The 9,961-nt window shown below is 54.2% G+C and overlaps 1 long non-coding RNA gene across 1 annotated transcript; it reads left to right on the plus strand.

Annotated features, from left to right (window-relative positions):
• The first annotated feature begins 410 nt into the window (after positions 1 to 410).
• Positions 411 to 794, plus strand: LOC135189182 (uncharacterized). The gene is made up of 2 exons (XR_010307948.1): positions 411 to 506; positions 697 to 794. It is a non-coding gene; the product is annotated as an uncharacterized LOC135189182 (long non-coding RNA).
• The last annotated feature ends 9,167 nt before the right edge of the window (positions 795 to 9,961 follow it).

The following is a 9,961-nucleotide window of genomic DNA, read 5'->3' on the forward strand; positions in this document are numbered from 1 at the left end:
AAGAAAAGGTCCTAGACCAAAAGCCTTGCTGCCAGTATCCACCCAGGGGCAGTTCTGGGGGGCTGCTCTCTAGAGTCACTGGAGAGCACCAACCTGCTGCAGACATGGACTCGCTCAGGGTGGTGCCCAGCACCTGCTTCACAGAGGTGCTCAGCTCCAAAGCAAAGCTTGATGGAAAATCTTCACATCCATGGGTCACTGGCTCCAGCCATCTCTGTCCTTTCAGCACCACCTCCCCTTTCCCACCCCATACTGCATTTCCTCCTCTTACCTTCCAAACCCAGGGCACCCGGGTTCCACTGGAGTCTCCTCCCAGCTCAGCTGTCACCACTTTGCCCTCCCTGCCCACTCCCCTTTTCAATCTGGGTGCTAATGGAGTCTCCTCCCCCTCCCAGGTGCAACCACTTTGCCCTCCCTGCCCTCTGCCCTATTTAATGGGCCCCAGCAGAGGCAGCAGCCCCAAGTTTGCCCATCTGGGCAGAGGGATCCTCCTCCCGTCGGGACTGGTGAGTGCCCCTGGTGCACACTGGGTGCCTGGTGGAGGTTCTCAAAGGCCGGGGGGCCTGCTGGCCCCCCGGTTCCACACAGCTAGGCTAGGGACTCAGTGACCGCTCTGACATTGCTCACTGGTGCTGGTTGTGTCTCCTCACTTAGGCTGAGCTGCTCTCTGATTAACTGCTTCTTTTTGCTCTCCAGTAAAAGGGACAGGAAGAAGTCTGCAGAATGCTTTGAGAAGCCTTGAGCCTGAAGGAAGCAGCTGAGATTCCCCAACAAGGAAAATAGAATGAAACTGAGATCTTGTGGACGCTCTTTTATGTCAGAGTGGCTGAAACTGTCTTGTGCTGTGACCCAGCTAACACTGGCTTTCTTCAGCAGGAGCTGTGCCAAGCCCGGGAAGGGCACTGCGGGGGCAGAGCCTCCTAGCGATGGTGACTGTTGGGCATTGCAGTAACCGACAGAAGCAACAACAGCTACTGCTGGAAGCAAGCCCTCAGCAAGTGAAGTGCTGGAGGGCTGGGCAAGAGGACGCTTGGTGTTGCCCAGGTCATAGCCCCTGTGCAGCCCTCAAGGTCTGTCTCTGTTTGCAGCTTTGTGAAGAGCAGCAAACCTCCTATGTGCTGGATGAGGCTGTGGCCAGCCTGACCTAGGGTAGAGTGTCCCTCCCCATGGCAGGGGGGATGGAACTGGGTGGTCCTTGTAGTCCCTTCCAACCACAACTGGTTCTATGATTCTATGAATGGGAGCAAGTTTACCTCTAATGCTGGTCCCGTGAGGACAAACCACATCACAACAGAATCATAGCATCAACAAGGCTGGAAGAGACCTCCAAGTTCACTCAGTCCAATCTATCACTCAGCCCTGTCCAATCAACTCAACTATGCTTACAGCCTCCCTGCAGGGAGCTGCAGGCAGCAATGAGCTCTGCCCTGAGCCTCCTCTGCTGCAGGCTGCACACCCCCAGCTCCCTCAGCCTCTCCTCACAGGGCTGTGCTCCAGGCCCCTCCCCAGCCTTGCTGCCCTTCTCTCAGCACCTTCCAGCACCTCAACATCTCTCTGGAATTGAGGAGCCCAGAACTGGACACAGCACTCAAGGTGTGGCCTGAGCAGTGCTGAGCACAGGAGCAGAAGAACCTCCCTTGTCCTGCTGCCCACACTGCTCCTGAGCATTTGGGGTTGAAATGGCAGAGTTGCACACTCCCCAGGATCAGCAGACTGCTTTGCATACTGAGCTTGTTGAGCCATCAGTGATTTTGCTACACTGATGATATAGCAGAAGGAATTAAGTCCTGTGAGGGCAAGTATCACAGGATCTCAGGGGCTGGAAGGGACCTGAAGAGACCCAGTCCAAGCCCCCTGCCAGAGCAGCACCACACAATCCAGCTCAGGGCACACAGCAACACATCCAGACAGGCCTGAAAAGGCTCCACAGAAGGAGACTCCACAGCCTCCTGGGCAGCCTGTGCCTGGGCTCTGGGACCCTTCCAGGCAAGAAGTTCTTGCTCATGTTGTGCTGGAACCTGCTGTGCTGCAGCTTCCATCCATTGCTGCTTGTCCTTTCCCAGTGAGCAGAGCTTGGGGCAAGCCTCATTTTGTACCCTTTAAAATGGACTTAAAATATCCACCACAGACAAGCAGTGCATGTGGCAGAAACCTTACAGGAGTCTTTACTCCCATTTTGAGCACTAAGACACTCAGAAACAAACCAGAGCATTGCTAAAAGGCTTTAGTACTGTTCACACTGTACCTGAAGGTGATGATTTGGTTATCTCTGCTGCAAAATAATGCTACAAGCATCTTTCAGCAGTCCATTAAGCAGCTGAGGCAGACTGAAAAGAAATAGTTTGAAATTGTTTTACCTTGCCTAAATAATTCTACTTGTCAGTGAGCTTTTCAGAACAAAAAAACCCCAAACCCAAGATGCGAAGGTGTGGAGTGGAAATGCTTTAAACAATACCCCAGACTGCCAGGAGAATGCTTCAGGTCTTCAAAATGTTATCCAGCTTGGCTTTTAAAACTGTGTTTAGTGGGGAGGAGAAAATGAAAGCTCTCATTTGGACAGAGAGATGGAATCATAGAATCACGGAATTGTCTGGGCTGGAAGGGGCCACAAGGAGCAGCCAGCTCCAAGCCCCTGCCATGCCCAGGGACACCTCACACCAGAGCAGGCTGTCCACAGCCTTATCCAGCCTGGCCTCAAACACCTCCAGGGATCAGGCTTCCACCACCTCCCTGGGCAACCCCTGCCAGCCTCTCACCACCCTCACGCTGAACAACTTCTTCCTAACCTCCAGGCTGAATCTCCCCATTTCAGGCTTTGCTCCACTTCCCCCAGTCCTGTCACTCCCTGACAGCCTAAAAAGCCCCTCCCAGCTTCCTTGCAGGCCCCTTAAGCCCCTGGAACTCTGAGCTTTCTTTAGCTATGTCCAGGATGCTTCTTAGGAAGAGGCTTCCTCAAAAGCTGTCACATTCAGGCTGTGCTACCCCAGCTCGGTTCAGGACTGGGACATTAAGGTGGTGATAGGGAATCGAATCATGGACTCAACCAAGTCAGAAGGGACCTCCAAGGTCATCCTGTCCACACCATGCAGTTAGCAACAGTCCTGCTCTGAGCTGGGTAAGAAGTGACTGAGGAGCTTTGCAGGCTAATGATGCCCTGCTTGCTGCACTTGTCTGCCTCCTGCTCTGAAGCACTGAGCCAGCCTTAGCCATCTGGCCCTGCTGACCTGTGGTGCTGGGGTGCAGGCAGGTCTGCTTTTGCCGGGAGATGTGCACCCTTCTGCCCTTCTTAGCTCCCTGCCGGCGCTGCTGCCAGCACCTTTCCCCCTACCAGCCCCCTCTCGGCCAGGAGTTGGCCGTCAGATTCTTTTTGTGTCCCCCCAGGGGTTGCCTCCTTAGATTGGTGCCTGCAGCCTTCAGGTCAAAGGAAGGTACACCAAGATCGCTGCTTTCTGCTCCTCTCTCTTCTTAATGACAATAAACCACTCTTTTATTCCATGATTGCTTTTCCAGTGAACCTTTGCCCACTGTCACATTTCATTTTGTTGACCTTACCTGTCAGCTTAACTGCTTTATCTGAAGAACCACCAAATCCTGGCAGTGTGGGGTTTGATGCTTTCCCTTTCCTGGGAATCACTGCTGCTTGAGATGATGAGGACGTGGGAGAGCTTCCAGTCCTGTGCAGAAGTGATTTATTCCCATGCTCAGAATTTCTCACTGGACAAATACTGCCCTTAGAAGCTGTGTAGACAGACAGCACAGCCCTTTCCTGGAGGAGATAAATGGAAGCTCTGTTCCAATGTCAGAATACTTCCAGGGGGTGGTCGTGTTTCTATTTATAGCTCATAGAATCGAGTCATAGAATCACAGAACCAGTCAGGGCTGGAAGGGACCACAGGGATCAGCCAGTTCCAATCCCCTGCCATAGACAGGGACACCTCACACTAGAGCAGGCTGCCCACAGCCTCATCCAGCCTGGCCTCAAACACCTCCAGGGATGAGGCTTCCATCACCTCCCTGGGCAACCCCTGCCAGGCTCTCACCACCCTCATGCTGAGCAACTTCCTCCTCACATCCAGTCTGAATCTCCCCATTTCCAGCTTTGCTCCATTCCCCCCAGTCCTGTCACTCCCTGACAGCCTAAAAGGTCCCTCCCCAGCTTTCTTGTAGCCCCCTTCAGATACTTTAGATAATCCCAGGGGATGATTGTGTTTCCATTCCTGTTACCATGTGGGACACTCAGCAGTGTGAACAATCAGTTACTTTGTGAGTAAGGACTGAGCAGCCCTGCACATCCTGCTGACATGCCCTGTTCTTCCACTGCAGTCCCTGGATACTGCATTGAGTTCACCCACAGAACCACACAGCCACAGCCAGGCTGGCACAGCCCCTCAGGAGCACCAGGTCCAACCTGGAACCCTGCTCTGCAAGGTTCACCTGAAACCATAGCCCCAAGCACGACATCCAAACCACCCTGACCAGTACAGAGGCAGAAGAACCTCCCTTGTCCTGCTGCCCACACTGCTCCTGAGCCAGCCCAGGATGCCATTGGCTCTCCTGCCCACCTGGGCACTGCTGCCTCCTCTTCAGCTCCCTTCTACCAGCACCCCCAGCTCCCTCTCTGCCTGGCTGCTCTCAGCCACTCTGTCCCCAGCCTGTAGTGCTGCTTGGGATTGTTGTGGCCAAAGTGTAGAACCCTGCACTTGGCCTCATTCAGTCTCATCCCCTTGGCCTCTGCCCACCCATCCAGTCTGGCCAGGTCCCTCTGCAGGGCTCTCCTCCCCTCCAACAGCTCCACACTGCTCCTAGCTTGGTGTCATCTGCACACTTACTGATGCTGGCCTCAATCCCCTGATCATCAATAAGGACATTGAACAGGCTTTGGCCCAGCACTGAACCCCGGGGCATGGCAGCAGTGCCAGCTGCCAGCTGGATGTGGCACCATTCACCAGCACTCCCTGTGCCCAGACCTCAGGCCAGTTCTTGACCCATATCAGAGTGAATTTAAGGTGCAAGCTGCCAGCTTTGCCAGGGCACAAGTGAGCAGAGGCTGTCTCTGTCCCTCCCTTCCTGCCCCCCAGCCCTCAGCTATTGATGGACATTGCTCAGATCCCCTCTCAGCCTTCTCCTCTGCAGCCTAAGCAGCCCCAGGGCTCTCAGCCTCTCCTCCTCAGGCACTGCTCCAGGCCCTGCAGCATCCTTGCAGCCCTGCACTGGACTCTCTCCAGCAGATCTCTGTCCCTTTTGGACTGAGGAGCCCAGAACTGGATGCAGTATTCCAAGTGAGGCCTCAGCAGAGCAGAGTAGAGGGGGAGAAGAACCTCCCTGGATCTGCTGGCCACACTCTTCTTAGTGCACCCCAGGATCCCACTGGCCCTCTTGGCCACAAGGGCACACTGCTGTCCCTCCCTCTAGTATGAGTTTCACATTCATCTATGTAGTTTTTGTTAAGACAATCACTCACACTTCCCTCTTATTCTCACAGGACTTTTTCTCCTTGTCCTTAGTTGCTTTCTGTGTGTCCTTTTTAATGCTGGAAACACAAAGGTGCTAAGCTGACAAAGTGTCTGCATGGCTGGCACCAGTTCAATTACCAATGCTCCTGTGGGTGCCTTAAAGTGCAGGACTTCTGGGCTGAGCCAGAAATAGCTCTTCTCAAGGCTGCAGCAGGAGCAGCACCAAGCAATGACCAGAGGTCTTTGGGAAGAGGAGATAATAAATGACTGGGCAGAAAGGCAGTGAGGGTGACAGATGAGCACAGGCTGAAGTCCAACTTCTGTCCCTTGGCTCTGCTCTCCTCAGACCCCACCTGCAGTCCTGGGCACAGCTCTGCAGCCCCCAGCACAAGCAGGACATGGAAGTGTTGGAGCCAGTGCAGAGGAAGCCACCAAGATGCTGAGAGGGCTGCAGCAGCTCTGCTCTGAGCACAGGCTGAGAGAGTTGGGGCTGTGCAGCCTGCAGAAGAGAAGGCTTTGGGGAGAGCTTGGAGTGGCCTTGCAGGGTCTGAAGGAGGCTCCAGGAGGTCTGGGGAGGGACTATTGACAAGGTCTGGTCATGGCAGGACAAGGAGGAATGGGTTTGAAGTGGCAGAGGTGAGACTGAAAGTGGCTGTTAGGAAGAAGTTGTTGCAGTGAGGGTGGTGAGACACTGGCACAGATTGCCCAGGGAGGCATTCAGGGCCAAGTTGGATGAGTCCTTGGGCAGCCTGCTCTGGTGTGAGGTGTCCCTGGGCATGGCAAGGGGGCTGGAACTGGCTGATCCTTGTGGTCCCTTCCAGCCCTGACTGATTCTGTGATCCTGTGATACTGCCCAGATTGATCTGAGCTCTGCCCATGTGCTGTCACTGAGAGCTGGCATCCTTCCCATGCCAGCTGCTCATTGCTCAGGCCACTGCAAGCGTTGCCTTCTGTGAAGAGCCCTGACAAAGAGATCAGTTCCTTTGTACTTGGGGGTTCATGCTGGCTGTGATTAGACTGAAGTTAATGAGACAGCAGCTGATTGTGGGGGCATGTTTGCTGTTAGCATCCTAACTAACAAAACCAACTCTCCTCTGACAACCTATCTTCCCACCTTCCCCAAGGAGAGCCAATATGGCAATGGCTGCTGCTGATTTCTTCCTGTCCAAAGCCATGTAAACCTTTGGGAGAGGCAGCTAAGCAACTCCTTTGGCTGGAAAAGCACTGCAGTGAGTGGCTGGGCAAGAGCAGAGCAGCTGCACACAGCCCTGTAGGGCTGTGCTGTGTTAGCTCTGGGTGCACCCTTTGCTGGAGAACATTTGCTCTGAAGATGGGCCAGTGCCTAGCACTGCTTCCCGAGGGGCTCTGTGCTTTAAATGAAGATGTATACGTCCTGGCTGCTGCTGAAATGGCCTGGCAGTCCATGCTGGCCACATCTGGGGAGGGGATTAGCTGTACAACAATCTCAATTCATGCTCCAGAGAGCTGCTCCGGACAATTGCTCCCCTCAAATAAGATCCTTCTGCAAAGGAGCAGCTCCTGGCTCCCCGTTAGGGCGAGTTTGCTCCAAGAGAGCCCAGCCTGAACCACTTACATAAGCAAAGCACTTCTGCAGTTGGTGGAAGTTAAAAATACCACATGTGCAGCTCCTGCTTTTATTGAAACATCAGAGGAAACAATTTAAAAGTGAAGGGGCTGAAAGCTCCTGAGAGCTCAGCAGCATTTATGAGCACAGGCTGAGAGAGTTGGGGCTCTGCAGCCTGCAGAAGAGAAGGCTTCCAGGAGAGCTTGGAGTGGCCTTACAGGGTCTGAAGGGGGCTGCAGGAGGGCTGGGGAGGGACTATTGACAAGGTCTTGTCATGACAGGAGGAGGAGGAATGGGTTTAAAGTGGCAGAGGGGAGATTGAAAGTGGCTGTTAGGAAAGGGTTCTTTGCAGTGAGGGTAGTTAGACACTGGCACAGGCTGCCCAGGGAGGTTGTGGAGCACAGAAGCACAGAATGGGATCAAAGGTTGGATGAGACCTTGAGCAACCTGTTCTAGTGGGACATGTCTCTGCCTAAACCATTCTATGACTGGTAGAGCTTTGAAGCAAGCAGCCTGCTTACACTGCCACCTTAGCAAGGTTTGGACAGATCAGATTGTGAGGTGTGCTGGGAAAAGAGTGCCTTGGGCTCAGCTCTCTGTCCTGAACTGTCATGGATCTTTTGCCAGCGTGGATGGGTCTGGTTTAGTGCACAACTCAACAAATGTCACAGGCTCACAGCATGTCAGAGCAGGACCACACAACCTAGCTCAGGGCACACAGCAACACATCCAGACAGGCCTGGAAAGGCTCCACACAAGGAGACTCCACAACCTCTCTGGGCAGCCTGTGCCAGGGCTCTGGGACCCTTCCAGGCAAGAAGTTGCCCCTGGTGCTGAGCTGGAACCTGCTGTGCTGCAGCTTCCATCCACTGCTGCTTGTCCTATGCCAGGGAGCAGTGAGCAGAGCCTGTCCCCCCCTCCTGACCCCCAGCCCTCAGATAGTCATAAACATTGATTCAATCCCTTCTCAGTCTTGTCTTCTCCAGACTAAGCAGCCCCAGGGCCCTCAGCCTCTCCTCACCAGGCACTGCTCCAGTCCCCTCAGCATCCTCTTAGCCCTCTGATGGCCCTTCCCCAGCAGATCCCTGTCCCTCTGAAACTGGGGAGCCCAAACCTACAGGCAGTACTCAAGAAGAGGTCTCAGCAGGGCAGAGTAGAGGAGCAGGAGAACCTCTCTGGATCTGCTGGACACACTCTGCTGAATGCTCCTCAGGACCCCATTTGCCTCTAGGCCACAGGGCACATTGCTGTGCCAGGGATGTTCTCCCCCAGCACTGCCAGGTGCCTCTCCCCAGAGCTGCTCTCCAGCAGTCACCTCCCAGCCTGCACTGTTGTTAATTTAACATTCATTATCCACCTACTGGAACTGAGAGAGAGCAATGCCAGAGGCGGGCAAAGGCTGATGTGGGCAAGCTACAAAGGCTGCAGAGACCTTCAGGTCTTCCAGCAACTGGAGAAGTAATCCACGTCCTGCAAGGCCCTTTGGAGTGCTCTGGCATGAGAGCTGCTGAGCTGAATGCATTGGAGAAAGCACGGGACATTGTGCAATCACTTTGGGCAGTTCCCCTCTCCCTGTTCTGGGAATGGCCTGGTTAAGCAGCATGCTTGAAAGGCAGCATTTGGCCATCCAAGATGCACAGCTGTACACTTGGTGCTCCAGCCACAGCCTGCCACGCTCCAGCTGCTCCCCGTCTCCTGCTAGCTGCAAGCTCCTTGCTGCTGCAGTTCTTTCTCTTCTCTTTCATGGTTTCTTTTTTTAAATTATTATTATTTTTCCTTTTCCTGAACTTCTTTACCATTCACACACAGAGACTGGGACCATTGCACTTACCACAAAGGCATTTGTCCTCAGGTGGTTACTTTTTGTTTCCAGAGGTGCTGCTCTGTTAAGAGTTGGACACAAAAGACCCTCATGAAAAAGAAATCACTTGAAGAGTAAATGCTAGCTCTGGATATCATCACACACCAAGGAGGATCAATTGGTATGAGTGCACAGAGTTCTTTTATCACAGCCCTGCTGCTGTCATTGCTGAGCTTTTCACCAGGTGAAAGACTTCCAAGCTGTTTCATAAGGCAGAACACACCCAGTGTGCCCCAGCTCCCAGAGCCTCTAGCAGATGCACATTTCAAGCCTTGGAACCTCAATGATCTGCTGAAAATACCTTCTTTAAGATCCCAGGCTCAGAGGATGTGAGGGGCTGGAAGGGACCCGAAGAGCTCATCCAGTCCAACCCCTGCCAGAGCAGGACCACACAATCCAGCTCAGGGCACACAGCAACACATCCAGACAGGCCTGGAAAGGCTCCACAGAAGGAGACTCCACAACCTCTCTGGGCAGCCTGTGCCAGGGCTCTGGGACCCTTCCAGGCAAGAAGTTGCCCCTGGTGCTGAGCTGGAACCTGCTGTGCTGCAGCTTCCATCCATTGCTGCTTGTCCTGTGCCAGGGAGCAGTGAGCAGAGCCTGTCCCCCCCCTCCTGACCCCCAGCCCTCAGATAGTCATAAACATTGATTCAATCCCCTCTCAGCCTTCTCTTCTCCAGACTAAGCAGCCCCAGGTCCCTCAGCCTCTCCTCACCAAGCACTGCTCCAGTCCCCTCATCATCCTCTTAGCCCTCTGATGGCCCTTCCCCAGCAGATCCCTGTCCCTCTGAAACTGGGGAGTCCAAAGCTACAGGCAGATCCAGCCTGGAGCACAGCCCTGTGAGGAGAGGCTGAGGGAGCTGGGGGTGTGCAGCCTGCAGGGCACAGCTCATTGCTCTCTGCAGCTCCCTGAAGAGAGGCTGTAGCCAGGTGGGGTTGGGCTCTGCTGCCAGGCAGCCAGGGACAGAACAAGGGGCACAGCCTCGAGTTGTGCCAGGGCAGGTTCCAGCTGGATGTTGGGAAGAAGCTCTTCACAGCAAGAGCAGTTGGCATTGGGATGGG

Source organism: Pogoniulus pusillus, chromosome 31, assembly GCF_015220805.1.
Source record: "Pogoniulus pusillus isolate bPogPus1 chromosome 31, bPogPus1.pri, whole genome shotgun sequence".
NCBI classification, from domain to species: domain Eukaryota; kingdom Metazoa; phylum Chordata; class Aves; order Piciformes; family Lybiidae; genus Pogoniulus; species Pogoniulus pusillus.